The 13,540-nt window shown below is 35.3% G+C and overlaps 1 pseudogene; it reads left to right on the top strand.

The window, feature by feature from the left end:
• The first annotated feature begins 2,615 nt into the window (after window positions 1-2,615).
• On the top strand, window positions 2,616-11,033 carry LOC109075300 (annotated as a pseudogene).
• The last annotated feature ends 2,507 nt before the right edge of the window (window positions 11,034-13,540 follow it).

Below are 13,540 nucleotides of genomic sequence, written 5' to 3'. Positions count from 1 at the left end.
CACATGTCAAATCATAAGTGGGTTCTCTTTGATATTTAAGTCTTAGTTCACAGATATCAAATTTTAAGTGATTACTGTTTCCTTGATGTGTGTTGCTTTGAGGATTGAGGAGATAAAGCAAATGTCCTGGTAGCCATTTAAAGGTTGAAAAACCTGTGACTGATATAACAAATATATTGCTAAATCAATATTAAATGGTTGTTTTTGCATGGAAGCCATTTAAAAGTAAAACTATTAATGTCTTTTTGAAATGAAATCTTATTGCAGAAAAGCAAAAACAAATTGCTTCCAAAACCGTTTCACATTAGCATGTTTCTAAGCTACATAGCAAACACTATGACTAACAGTACAGGTAGATTTAAAGGTTGAAAAACTGTGACTGATATAACAGGTAAATAAAAAGGTTCAAAAGTAAAACTATACCAAAAGGTACAGCATGTCTCTTAAATCTGGAAATGTCTTTTATCGGTGATACTGCTTGTTGTGCACTCAAATGCAACAAATGAACCAGAGAATTCACTCCTGGCAGGCCTCGTGCCTTTCTACACCACTTGTTTTTTTGGAAAGCACACAAGTTGAATTGAAAACAACAGGACGCTGGGATTGGAAGGGGCAGAGAGGGAGAGGTCAAAAGTGTCAGAGTGAGACGTATGACTGGAAGTCTGGAGGCAGTGAGGCTGACACACTCATGTGTGCGTACACACACACACACACACACACACACAGACACACACACAGACACAATCTCTCACACACACAGTTAGACAATTCTGAAACACCACACAGAATTAGATGGATGTCTGGTTGCTGGTAGCAAGATTCGGGTGGTCATGTGCTTGGCAACAGACTTTTATTTGTCCATTATGTTAGAAACAGTTGAAAGGGGCAATATGGCATATCTGCCAACCAAGGGCATGTGTGTGTGTGTGTGTGCTTTAACATCGGTAGGGACTTTTTAAAATCAAAACACACAGATATCTTTATACATACTAAAATATTGTATGAGCTCTTTTTAAAAAACATTTTGAAAGGCTGTTTCCGTGATCTCATTTTCACCTGGACTTTACTTTGAAAGGCCTACTTTTTACACTTTTTATGTAAAGAAATATTGCATGACAACACAGTTTCTCTCTCACACACATAATACTGGCTAGTAATAAGAAAAATCCCCGTCTGATAAGGATATTGCCTCCGTCCCTGCGGTGTTGACAGTGCAAGAAGATATTTCTCAGTGATTCAGATCACTTTCATTTCCTCTGGTCTCCTGGGCCGCCATGTAACATCGGAACGTGTGTACTTATGTCGTTGTGTTGTTTTGTTGGGTCAGTACATTACAGTGCATATGACTTTAAATAAAATATTTGTTCATATACCACATATTATTAGTATCATAAGTGTGCCATAACGGGAAAATGTATGCAAACCATGGGCTTTTGCGTGAGTTGTATGAGACATGCATGTTAAAGAATGTCAGTTCTGTACTCCTGACTCTGAGGAGGATGTGTGTCCGAGCTTCATGTAGGTCAGGGCCTGTGGGGGTGATCATATGGCAAACGAATATACTCTGTTAACACATTCCACATTGTTCAGGGGAATGTAGAGGCTTCAATTCATACACGATTTGACATTTCTACAACCTTTTCTGGGTTAGAAATGTAAATAGCAATACATACATACATGCATACCTACATACATATATGTATGTATGTATTTATGTATTGCTATTTACATTGCTTGTTCACTTTTTTACATTTACATTGCTTTTCATTTGTTTACATTGCTTGTTCACTTTTTAACCCAACAGTTGGGTTAGTCCATATTTGACCCAAAATTGGGTCAAATGGGTCAAATATGGACTAACCCAACTCTTGGGTTAAAAATTAATTTGGGTTACCAAAGGTTAATTTACCCAATTTTTTAGAGTGTACAACCACACACACAAATTTAAAAAGCAGTTGGGTTATAGCAATACATATATATATATATATATATATATATATATATATATATATATATATATATATATATATATATATATATTATATATATATGCAGAGCACAAATATGACATGACATCTACACCTTATGTCACTTTCTTCGTCACTTTCAATAATAATTTATGTAATAATATATAATAATACAAGTTGTTATGTTTTCGTATATTCAAGAGAAATATGACCTATTAACCTAGTAGGCCCCCTGCTGTTTGATGATGTGAATTGTTTTTATTATTATTTTTTTTAATTAATTAATTAATTAATTAATATTTATTAATTTATACCATTTCCATCTTTAGGAAAAAAAAAACATATTAAGGAATTTATGAATAAAGGAATTTAAACATGTCTTATTTATACATATTTGTTCTATCAGCGCAAACAAGTTTACAGCAGCTGTCCCAGACCAGCAAGTGGCGCTGTAGCGCAGAAGGTGTTAAAAACGAACCACCGAGAAGCGTGCTTTTGGCGGAAGTACTTGATACGTCGGTCTTGTAATTCATTTAAACTTCCATGTGCATGTAATTGTCCCGCTTAAGTCAATCTGTGTCTTTTAAAACTATCAAAATGGGTAAAAAGGGCAAAATAGAAAATAAAGTGAATAGAGGATAGGGTGAAATGGCCGGGGAAATTGGAAGAGAAAGTTGTAGAGAAGAGGTGTGGTGTGTAGAGGAGGTGTGTAAATGTATTGCTTAAGATGCCACTATAAGCACTCTAAACAGCAAACCAAACCAGATATCATAGTATTATTCTGAATTGTATTAAATTAGGAGGATTTAGTGGCTTTAATTGCAGAATTTCAGTCCCTGGACGCGAAAAAGACTCAGGTGGTGGAGACGTCGTGTCCCTCCCCGTCCCCCAGGCGCGCGTTCACGTGTACAGGTGCGAATCACGTGTCTGTTACTGCGACATTTGATTGACAGCTCGTTCTCTCTGCAGGTTGAACGCCTCTGTGTTTTACGCTTCCTGAAAAAGACGAGCTGATTTTTTTCGGAGGGGAATTTTTCAATGGGAAGAAAGTAGGTACCCATAATAAAAATATTTTCTAAATAAATATTTTATACATAATATAATTTTTTTTAATGGGACATTTTAGGTAGGGAGTCCCTTTCCAAAAAGCTTTAAGTGAGTTAAATGTTTCCTTTCTTTCAGACCTTTCTGTACAATGAATTATTCTTCTACAACATTAAGAAGAACACCTGGGTGAAGGTGGAGATCCCAAACCCTCCTCCAAGACGCTGTGCTCAACAGGTGCTCCTTTAACTTATCTAAAATGTAAGTTAAGCTTAATATTTGAAATAGTATTTTTTTATTTTTTTTATTTTTTTTGATAGAATACATGAAAAACAAAAACAACAACAACAACAACAACAACAACAAAAAACAAGATGTGATGGATTTTGTATGTGGGGAATGCTGGACAGTTTATTTCAGACTTCACCACCAGGGGACATACTGTCCTAGCATGTAAGTCAATTACCTTAAGCATATTTCTGTTGCTCTCCCTCCACCTCCCTGCAGGCAGTGGTAGTTTCCCAGGGTGGAGGGCAGATATGGATATTTGGGGGGGAATTTGCATCCCCTGATGGTGAGCATTTCTATCACTATAAAGATCTGTTGGTGCTTCACCTGGCGACACGCACATGGGAGCAAATCAAGTGAGTACTGTTTATATACTAGATGGCATATATATATATATATATATATATATATATATATATATATATATATATATGTTAAACCAAAAGCATTTAAAATGTACTTGAAGACATGACAGCAAAATAGACAAAATATCATCAAAATAGTATAAAAAAATTATTCTTTGAATGATTACCATATTTATCTACTATAGTTTCAAAGATGCGATAATATATATATCAGAATACCATGGATATGCATACCATGCATGTTATTCTAAAGAACAAGTGTTTGTTATTGTAACACCACATTATATCATAATGCATAATAGCATAAAATTAACCTGTAGTTATAGCCAATACAATTTTTTTAAAAAACAAAGGAAAAATCAAGTGTCATCCACTTAATAATATTCTGTTTTCAGAAATTTTTTTAAATACAGAAATCAAGTGAGTTTTTGAAAATTGCTGATATCCTATTTCCTGAAAAAGACCATAGTTAACTAAAACCATAATAATATACAAAAATAATTTAAACTGATACACACACAAGCACACACACATTGTTTTTCCTTCTGGAGCATCACTAATTATTTGAACCTTTTGTAATAGTTGCGTATGAGTTATTTAATTATTATTTTCTCTTGCGGACTATATTTAATGTATATTTTACATGAAATATCTTGTTCAGGTCAGTACTAAATAGAAAATAACATGCAGTTTGTATGATTTATATTATTTTGGTAAAATAATTAATATTTTGCAGATACTGCAAATGTGTGTACAATTTTGACCACAACTGTATATACTATATACCAGGGGTCGTTAAGTAAGTTTGACATCGGGCCAAAAAAAAAATTCGCCACTAGATGGCAGGCCAGAAAATAGTCAAAGGATAATTTAATTTAAAAATCCCACTAGAATTGCCTGTGACAGACTGTTACATAGTCTTTTGTAACTGGTAGTGAGCTGTTACTCTGTGTTAAAACATGTAGGATGAAAGTCATTAACAAAAAGCCACATTTGTGTGGTGGTGTCCGGCAGAGTATGTGAGCAGAGTGGAGCGGCAATGATTTCCCCTCTGCGCTCTAAGCATTTAATAATCACTCTGCTCTAGGTTCACTATTTCCCGCTCCACTCCTCACAGAAACATTGCTCTGTGGCTAAAGTATTTCAGTATGTTGGAAATATCACAGTTCTGTTCATAACGTTTATTTAAAAATAAAATAACAGGAGAGTTTCAATGTGACTTATTGGAACAATAATGTTTTTTCCTACCACATGACTATTAAATAATAACATGGTTGTCAGTATTAAAAAGTATAATTGCTGCTTTTTGTGGTGCAAATTTAGTTTTTTTGATGAAAATAACTAAGTTTTCGTCAGTTATTTTACCTGTGGATCGATGCATTTCTTACAGATTTCTGCTCATTCAAAATCGGATACAGATTAAGTAGCACTGTAAGATGACATTCATTTGAATGCTTTATTGAGAGAGCAATTGTGTGTGAATAAGTCTTGTAGTACTTGTTTAAATCATGATTTCAGCTGAAAATATTCAGTATCTAGAATGAACAAACAAATTCCTTGAGAACTATAACCGTTCATGTCCATTGCCGTCATTATAATCTTCACATTCTTTCGGATTTGAGTGATCCCTCTCTATCAAGCTAGCTAAATATGTTTAACATGTGAATTCTTGCTAAATATGCAGTTATATTACAGGCTGTTGGCATGAATTGTAGTCGTGATGGAGCGGTGGTGGAGCGCTCTTGGAGCGAGTGAAAATCCACTCCTCTCTCCAGTCAAAATCATATTGCTCCACTCACACTCTGCTTCACTCACATAATCTGATTGTGAGTAACTGTTGCTGTCATGACAGATCTATTTCAGAACCAGCTGCTATCAAAATAATCTGGCTGTGGGCGCGGGCCAGATATTATTGCTGGCGGGCCAGTCTTGGCCCGCGGGCCGCCTGTTGTCGACCACTGCTATATACTGTATACACACACACACACACACACACACAAATATTACAAAAAAAAAAATTACTAAAAATAAACAAAGTTCAAAAATGAAAACTAATTCAAAATATTCATTTATTATAACAGTACCTAAATGAGACTAAAATAAATAAAATAAAAGTACACAAGCCATTCAGTGAGACTGAATTCTTTAAGAAACGGAAGTCTAATTGTATTTGGTCCTTATGGAAGCTTAGCAGGGACGTTAAGACCCATGTCCTGTGTTTTGTCATCATACTGTGACTAGAGGTTATAGAAGTCTAAACTAACAGGATTGACATGTTGAAATACGTCCTCTTTGTCCTCTCAGAGCTCCTGGTGCTCCGTCTGGCAGGAGTGGACATCGCATGGTCCTGAGCAAACGACAGCTGCTTGTGTTTGAGGGTTTCCATGAGAGCACCAGGTACAGGCAGTTGCAAGGCTCCCCAACTTCAACTTGTCTAGTAATAAAATCAGTTTCATAAGGAAAATGATGAGGGGGAAATTAATGAGATCTTTGCCTCTCAAAGTTCCAGACAATGTGTACAGATGATTTTTGGAATCCTGTAAATTATTCCTGTTTTTTTTTATTATTTTTCATTTTTTAAATAAAATGTTAATTTGAATTTTGTGATGAATATTGAATATTGTAATGTAAATTTATATATATATATATATACACACACACAAACACACACGTTATTAACATCATAACGTATTTAAAACATTATGCTATTAAAATATTTTGCTTTTGTGACGCATATGTTCTCTGCTTTACAGGGATTATATATTTTATAATGATATTCACGCTTTTAACCTGGACACGTTCACATGGAGCCGTCTCCAGCCCACAGGAACTGGCCCCTGTCCCCGTTCCCCACTCTCGATGGCAACGGCGTCATCATCTACGGTGGATACTCCAAAACTGTATGTGTTTTGGTGATTACTCTGATTTTTATTGATGTACATTGCAATTGGTGCAATGTGATTTATGAATGAATTAATGTGATTTAAAAAATAAATATATATATATATATATATATATATATATATATATATATATATATATATTATATTATATATATATATATATATATTCTATTAAATTTTATATTGAATACTTTTTTTTTGCGTATGTTAGATTTTTAGATTTTAAACTTTTTAAAGAAATTAGACTATTTCAAATGAATGCTGTTCTTTTTAACTTTGTATTTTCATCAAAGAATTCCTTTCATCAAAGAAAACAAAAGTATAAAAAAACTTATAATTTGTAAAAATATAATGTTTCCACAAAAATATTAAGCAGAACAAATGTTTTCAACATTGATAATATTAGCAAATGTTTCTTGAGCAGCAAATCGTTCCTATTGGAATGATTTCTGAAGGATCATGTGACACTGAAGACTGGCGTAATGGCACTGAAAACTATGTACTATGTCCAATAAATCCTACTGGTGTCCGATTGCATGAATAGCTAACAATAGCTTAATTTGTATGGCCATAACTATTTGTTGCATGCTTATGTAACAAAATACATAATCTCAACAATTGAACTGAAGATGGTTCATTGTAGAGGCTTAAAATGATGATATTGAACATCCTTCCTCCATCTATTGACATGTAGCCTTTCAGGTTAAAGCATAATTGATTTAAAACTGTTCACGCCTTATATGTCCATCATTAGTTAAGCTGTGTTACACTTAGCTTCATTTTGCAAGAGCATGTTGATGGAAACTGCAACTGCTCCACACAGAGAGCGAGATATTGTGTCATTTCCAGAAACTTGTCCTTGAGTAAACCCACGAGTGTAAACAGACGTAGGTGGTAATGGCTGCCTTTCTTTTCCAGAGAGCAAAGAAAGATGTGGATAAAGGAACCATCCATTCTGACATGTTCCTGCTGAGGAGGGAAGGCAAGAGGAGCAAGGTACCATCATTAGAGCCTCTGCGGTCAACGCTTGTTTAATGTGGGCTGGTTTTCTCTCCATTTCCCTTTTTTGTTTGGATCCACTTTCTTTCCCATGTCTGAAAAAAAAGATTTGCTCATAATTTTTCGCTCCTGTCCTCTAGAAAAGTGGACGTGGACACGAGTGACCCCTTCAGGAGTCAAGCCCCCTCCTCGGTGTGGCTTCTCTCTGGCGGTGGCCCCTGGGGGCCGGGCGCTGCTCTTCGATGGCGTCTGTGATGAGGAAGATGAGGAGACTTTTTTTAATGACCTTTACTTTTATGATCTCAACAAAAACCGGTGTTTTCCTGTCCAGCTAAAGGTTTGCTGTTATGTTTTTTTTTAAGTAAAGCCTCTAAATAAAGCTTAAAAAACAGTCATATATACATAGTCTTTTTCTTGGTAGGGCAATAAGTCAGAAAAGAAGAAGACGAATGAAACTGAAGGGGAGAAAGGGGAGGCAAAAGTTCCCACTGAGATTATTAAAGAGATCGTGGCTGAGAATGGAACAGTTATGACCATCAAGGAGGTTATTTCAGCTGCACAGGCAGAGGAGGACAGTGAGGAGGAGGAGGAGGCGGCTGCGATGGCTCTCTTGGTGGAGCCCTGTCCTCGCTCCAGCGCCATGGCAACGGTGAAGCATGGCAAGTTGTACTTGTGTGGTGGAATGTTTGAGGTGGGAGACTGACAGGTCACACTCTGCGATCTCTACAGCCTGGACCTGCATAAGATGGACAAGTGGGACGTTCTAGTGGAAATGGACCCCAGTATTTGGAAACACAGCCCAGAATTCAGGAAAATACTATCTATCTGTCTGTCTGTCTGTCTGTCTGTCTCTCTGTCTTGTACTTTCGTCTGTTTCAATATATATGAATCTATTGTCCTATTGTACTATTTGACTGTCTGTCTATCTGTCTCTCTGACTGTCTATCTATCTAAGATTCGTCTGTCTGTCTGCCATATGTTCTATTAATTGTTCGTTCTATTGATTTATCTATTTATCATCAGTCTGTCAGTTGGTTTCACTGTCTTTCATTTGTTGTAGCCATCGTTTGTCTGTTTCGCTGTCGTCCTGTCTGTCGTTCTATCGTTCGTTCTCTCATTTGTTCTTTCATTCTATCTGTATGTTGTATTGTAAATAGCTCTTTGGTGAATTTCAGTGCTTTCCTTTTGTTAGGTGCTGAAAGATTTATATCAACACTTTTATTTTTCTGAGAATGATAAAAATGCTCATTGACTGCTGTTTAAACTATAACATCACATTTGAATGTTCAGTATAAACATGTATAATATGTCAAAGTATGTGGGCAAAACCACACTTGAGCACTGAATTCTCATTACAGGGACGCAGGAGTGGCTGGAAGAATCAGAAGAAGAAGAAGCAAAAGGGGGATGAGGGGGAATCTGAAGAGGAGAGTGAAGAAGGTCTTTTATTTTAATTTAATTTTGCAGTTCAGATGCATTTGTGACAGGGAAAAGTATTTAGATAGTAAGTTTAATATTTACTTTCATACGGTTCAAAATGATGCCTGTTTAAGAGACTCGAAGCCATCCCTGAGGGTGGACACATACATTTTCCTTTAATGTTCAAGGCCATGATTTGGGTCAGGTCCATGAAGTAGACATGAGCGGATGACAAAGGGTTTATCTGCCAAGACCCAGGTCAACATCCACTGATTCTTTTTGACAACCAGAGCTGTGTGTTTTGCTTTAGGATCCTTCTCGCTTAAATTCATTATTGTTAGATGCCTGTTTCGCTTGTCAGTTGTAATAACATCACTGATTGTTAGCTTGTGTCTGCTTCATGGTTTGGTAGCATGCTAAACAAAGAGACTTTGTTGCCTCATCATCCACATCGGGGGCGTTTCGTGTTCAGAGTATCTCCATTTCAGTACTACAGGTCCTGGGTTTTACATTGGGCATCAAGTGGCGATAACAAAGTTGTTTAGGAGAACCAAAAAGTTTTTAGATTTTGAAAGAGAGCAGAAATAGTAATCTGGACAGGTGTTGACATTTTGTCTAGCTCTCTGTCAGATGCAGACCATCCTCCAGTAAAGCCTGGAGAAGCGCTTGCGGATGATCAGACACGGACTGAGAAGTACTGGCTGGGTCTGGCCCGAGCCAACATGGGTCCTGATGCCAAAGAGAAGAAAGTACAAAAGGTCGGCCACACCATGCCCAAGGTGTTCTTTGAGGATCAGGAATGAGATTAAATGTGTGTGTGTGTGAGTATGTGTGTTTGAGAAGATAATTAAAGGGTTTGTTTGTGATAAAGAGAATGGATACGTGTTATTATATGTATTAGCAAGCTGTGAGTGTGTCTGAAAGTGCACAAAAGTGAATGAATTGATGACCTATAATGTTTGAAAAACGTGGCCTTACTCTTTTCTCACTATTTTGTTATGTTTGTTATTATTAATAAGGGAAGCTGAACCTCAAAGTAGTTACATTATTTGCATTAAGCATTGTTTTTTTCCTTGCTTCCCGTTACCCTTTCTAATCAGACTGAAGGCATTTTTAGATTGTGACCACTGCTCTAATTTGTATTTATTCTAAGCAAAATTCCATAATATTTGATCAAATAATTTAATAATTAGCACAAGCAAAATTGTTTACTACTATTTATTTATTTTTTTCAAAGTTTTGTCTTTATGCTGAAGAAAGCTAAAGCGGATGGCCAAACGGCAATCTCAGTTTCCAAATGAATGGCGCTTCCCACATTGACCTATTTTTTATTTTTTTTGTTGGCTGTGAAGAATGAGCGATGTAGAAAGAGAAGCTAATGAATAATAAATGGAAGATAGAGAAATGGATGAGGTTATGGTTATGCAGCCAACTGTCTCTCATCTCCCCTCTTTTTCTCTCCATCACGCCGTCTTTTTTAAAAACTCGGAATTTCTTTTTTAAAAAGACAGAGTTTATAAATAACTAAAAAGTCACCATTTTTACAGCCCTGCTCTGACGTCCTGAAGCACGTGAACCTGTTGTCGTCAGGGACGCGTCAGAAGAGTGTGTGTGTGTGTGTGTGTGAGAGAGAGAGAAAGACAGTGAGAGGGAGAAACCGGGACAGATTTGCTAGTTCTTTAAGATTTACTAAGACGTTTGTAGGTCACGTTGCATCATTGATTCCATTTATTTACCTAGTGGCTGTCCTTATGACCTCATTAGTCTGCTGAACCAATCAGAAAGAGAGTTTGATAAAAGATAATGATTCATAATTGAGGCTTGACTAATTCTATAGCTTGGGGACAGATTTTCTCACGTTATCTAATGTGTTTGGACACAGTTTGAAAATGCTTGTAAATGGAGCTATTTAATGATCTTTTACTGACCAAAGATGTAACAATGAAGTTTCAGAAAGAACTGATGCAGTAGACTCTCGCAAAAATATTTATATCTTTTGATTAAAGCATTATATATATATTCAGCGACGGTACATTAAATTGATCAAAAGTGACTGTAAAGAGATATATATATATATGTGTATATATATATATATATATATATATATATATATATATATATATATATATATATATATATATATATATGTATGTGTATATATATATGTATGTATGTGTGTATATAAATATATATATATATATATATATATATATATATATATATAAAACCAAAGAAATGCAACCTTGGTGAGCATGATACTTCTTTCAAAAACATAAAAAAACTATCTGACCAATATATTATTTTAAAATATTTTTTATTTATTTTTTTTCATTGCATTGTATGGTTATGATAAATACATTCATTACCCTATTGCAAAAAATCTCATTCTTATTACTGTTTTTAATTCCTGTTGTCATATTTGACATACTGATTTATAATTATTTTACTACAGCATTATTTCACTTTAATAAAGTAAAATATATTTTTTTTACTCATTAATGTAATGCAAAACATATTTCCATTACTTAAACATTTCTTGTACATCTCTAAATTGTGGTAATTTTTGTTGATCTGCCTTTAAACTATGCTGTTTTAAATAAAATAATTGTATTACGGTGTAACATTGAATTATGTTTCACTGTACTACAGTTCAAAAATGATACTTAGAGTAATGAAAATCTCATTAATGAATATTATTAAGAATCATGAGAGTAAATAGAGTATCTGGACACGTATGGAAAAAAGTAAGCTTGTTTGTCATAAAAAGTTACATTAAAAAAAAAAAACTTAATAGGCCTATTTTTTTTATGGTTTGATCTGAGGTTTTGTGAGATTTGTCTAGGCCCTATATGTTATGTTTATGGTTGTTTTGAGAACTCTTTCTCCTTCTCGACTTCCGTCTTACCAATAGATTTAAAGAAATCACCCATAATCCTCTTCTAGTGCTGGGACAAGGCTGAACTCTACACAGTGATTCTGTTACAGTAATCTCAGACGAAATTGGCTTAACTTCCTAACAGACGTCCACCCAACAGACAGGCAGCCGGTCAGACGCACTTTTTTTGGTGGAGGGGAGGGGAGACAGAGGCAGTCATGTAAAAATGCCACCGATGCCCAGTAGGGTCAAAGGAAGTATACTGGTGTAATGTCATTAGAATTCAAGGATTCACAGGGAACAAGGCACGTCTTGACTCAGTAGTGTTGCCAGATCTTGCTAGATTTTTAAAAAAAAATGAACTGTTCCTTAATAAACACTTTATCTTGGAAATAATACACATCATATCTCAAACTTTGTCTGCCTACTTTATTAAATCCATAATTGGATTGCTTAAATGAGCCAAGCTCAACAACTCTTAATAAGGGTTGCTTATAATAAGTGGACATGGCAAAAAACATTGCTATGGTTACCATGGTGTCAATAACCACAACTTCAGAAGTGATTTGTGTTTAATTCACACTCAAAATGTTAATTTAGGTTCCCGAAATGCAAGTGTGGTGTTGAAATGGTCAATCTAGTGTCTTTTTTATGTGGGTGATATGTTGAAAAGTGTAAGTGTTGTGTGTTTTTAAATTTAAATTCTGTGTGAACAGTTCTTGTACTATAGAAAATAAATTTTTGGACAACTTTTGCGATTCTCTTATGGAGATTTATTTATTTATTTATTTTTTTGGCATTTGATAGACCCAGTTCCCATTTTTTTGTGTGCGTTTTGTTTGCGTGTGTGTGTGTGTGTGAGTTCCACAGAACAAGGAAAGTAATACATGTTTGGAGTGACATGAGGTTGAGTTAATAAAAAGAAAGTCAAACTATTCTTATACAATTGAAAGGTTTTGCTCAGCTGCTTCTGTGGTGGACGGGCCCGAACCCTCTGGAGTCAGTTATGGGGTGGATTTTTATGCTTATTTGTAAGCATTCCACCTCATGCTTCAATGATGTGACAATAGGAAAGATGACATGTGGGGTTAGTTTCTACAGGAGAGGACAAGGATGAAACTGAGAGAAAGAGACAAAACAAGGACATGAGAGGCTTTGAAGATGAAATGAATTGGCCTTGTGGCCTTGCAGACTGTATTTCATATTTTCAATGCATTTTAGTTTTTTTGCTCTCAATCCATCAAGTAGATTAATTTACATTTTTGACAGTCTTTGTGGAGGACGTCCTGACAGGGCTGTTTTTTTCCCCTTCAAAATAATCCTCATATGTGTGATGTGTGCGGTGATAGAGAGGCCACACCACAATTTTTTGGCATACTTGAAAACAATTCTATATTAAAGTTGCTACAGTGATGGCACACTCTCACCAGGGAAATCTCAATGCTTCACCTATTTGTCTGTTTTTATTTGCTGTCATCTGCCCTGAGAATCTTGTATCACTTTCACGCTAACTTAAATACAAGGAGTGAATCCTAACCTGTGAAAAACAGGCCATCATTTTTTAAGAATTATTTTTTGAAAGAAAACAAAGGACTATTATTTTTGTTCCTGTGAAAGTCATTACCATCTGAGTGTTTTTTTGTTTTTTTTACACAAAATCTTATTACAGTATTTATTTTA

This window comes from Cyprinus carpio, chromosome A25 (assembly GCF_018340385.1).
Source record: "Cyprinus carpio isolate SPL01 chromosome A25, ASM1834038v1, whole genome shotgun sequence".
NCBI lineage: Eukaryota > Metazoa > Chordata > Actinopteri > Cypriniformes > Cyprinidae > Cyprinus > Cyprinus carpio.
Note: the sequence above shows the minus strand (reverse complement) of the source record. Positions and strands in the feature narration are given on the sequence as shown.